This window comes from Dromiciops gliroides, chromosome 2 (genome assembly GCF_019393635.1).
Source record: "Dromiciops gliroides isolate mDroGli1 chromosome 2, mDroGli1.pri, whole genome shotgun sequence".
Classification (NCBI taxonomy): Eukaryota; Metazoa; Chordata; class Mammalia; order Microbiotheria; family Microbiotheriidae; genus Dromiciops; species Dromiciops gliroides.
Window position 1 is genome coordinate 249,120,116 of NC_057862.1, and position 1,969 is coordinate 249,122,084.

General features: G+C 33.8%; 1 pseudogene; it reads right to left on the minus strand.

Annotated features, from left to right (window-relative positions):
- Positions 1-942: 942 nt before the first annotated feature.
- On the minus strand, positions 943-1,387 carry LOC122739848 (annotated as a pseudogene).
- Positions 1,388-1,969: the final 582 nt, after the last annotated feature.

Here is a 1,969-nt window from a genome sequence, read left to right on the forward strand (position 1 = left end):
TTTTAGGAAGATACTGCTTATTATTTTAAGGAAAGCTCCACCTATTCCTAAGCTCTCTAGTGTTTTTATTAGGAATGGGTGCTGTATTTTGTCAAAAGCTTTCTATGCATCTATTGAGAAAATTATATTATTTTGGTTAGTTTTCTTATTGATGTGGTTGATTATGTTAATAGTTTTCCTAATGTTGAACCAGCCCAGCATGCCTGGTATAAATCCCATCTGGTCATAGTGTATTATCCTGGTGATCACTTACTGTAATCTCCTTGCTGATATCTTATTTAAGATTGTTGCATCAATATTCATTAGGGAAATTGGTCTATAATTTTCTTTCTCTGTTTTGGCTCTGCCTGGTTTTGATATCAACACCATATTGGTGTCATAAAAAGAATTTGGTAGAACTCCTTCACCTATTTTTCCAAATAATTTGAATAATATTGGAATTAATTATTCTTTAAATGTTTGGTAGAATTCACCTGTAAACCCATCTGGCCCTGGGGGTTTTTTTCTTAGGGAGTTCATTAATGGCTTGTTCAATTTCTTTTTCTAATATGGGCTTATTTAAGGATTTTATTTCCTCCTCAGTTAACCTTGGCAGTTTGTATTTTTGTAAATATTTATCCATTTCATTTAGATTGTCAAATTTATTGGCATACAGTTGGGCAAAATAATTCCTAATTATTGCTTTAATTTCCACTTTTTTGGTGGTGACATCACCCCTTTCATTTTTGATACTGGTAATTTGGTTTTCTTCTTTCTTTTTTTTAATCAAATTAACCAATGGTTTGTCTATTCTCTTGGTTTTTTCATAAAATCAGCTCTTAGTTTTATTGATTAATTCTATAGTTTTCTTGCTTTTAATTTTATTAATTTCTCCTTTAATTTTCAGGATTTCTAGTTTAGTATCTAATTGGGGATTTCTAATTTGTTCTTTTTCTAGGTTGGTTTTTTTTTTTTGTCCATTGGAGCATTTTATTTGTATGTATGTTTTACACCCTTAGAAAAAGAATCCCAGGATTTTTCCTCCTGTGTGTTTTCATCTTGCTTCCTCATGGTCCATGATGCCAGCTGAGGTTGTAAGCACAATGAACCCAAACTGACGGGATGGTAGCAGATTATTCTGCCACTTTTCCAGATCTTTCAATTGAACATCAAATCTGGGACTGATTACACCACACTTGTTTAATCTGCCTGTGAGGTTCACAACAATTTTTCCTGCTCTGTGATCATCGATGATCTCAAATTCGCCAATGTAACCGTGCTTCATCATCACAGTTAAGAACCTGACAATTACTTTAGAGCACAGCCTAATGAGAACCTGGCGTTTTCCTCATTTTTCTGCATTGTTGATGCTTTCGAGTGCATCTGCCAGGACATTCATGTACACCATGGTGGTGGCACTGCAAGATGGCGGAAAGAGCTTTTTCTAGGTTTTTAAGTTGCATTCCCAATTCATTGATCTCCTCTTTCTCTTTTTTATTCATGTAAGCAGTTAGAGCTATAAAATTTCCGCTAAGCACTGCTTTGGCTGCATCCCACAGATTTTGGTATGTTGTCTCATTATTGTCATTCTCTTGGATAAAGTTATTGATTGTTTCTATGATTTGTTGTTTGACCCACTCATTCTTTAGAATGAAATTATTTAGTTTCCAATTGATTTTCAGTCTACTTTTCCATGGCTCTTTATTACATGTAATTTTTATTGCATCATGATCTGAGAAGAATACATTTACTTTATTTCTGCCTTTCTACATTTGACTATGATGTTTTTGTGCCCTAATACATGGTCAATTTTTGAAAATGTGCCATGTACTGCTGAGAAAAAGGTATATTCCTTTCTGTCCCCATTCAATTTTCTCCAGACATCTATCATGTCTAACTTTTCTAGTATTCTATTCACCTCTTTCGCTTCTTTCTTATTTATTTTGTGGCTAGATTGACCTAATTCTGAGGGTAAGATTCAGATCCCCCA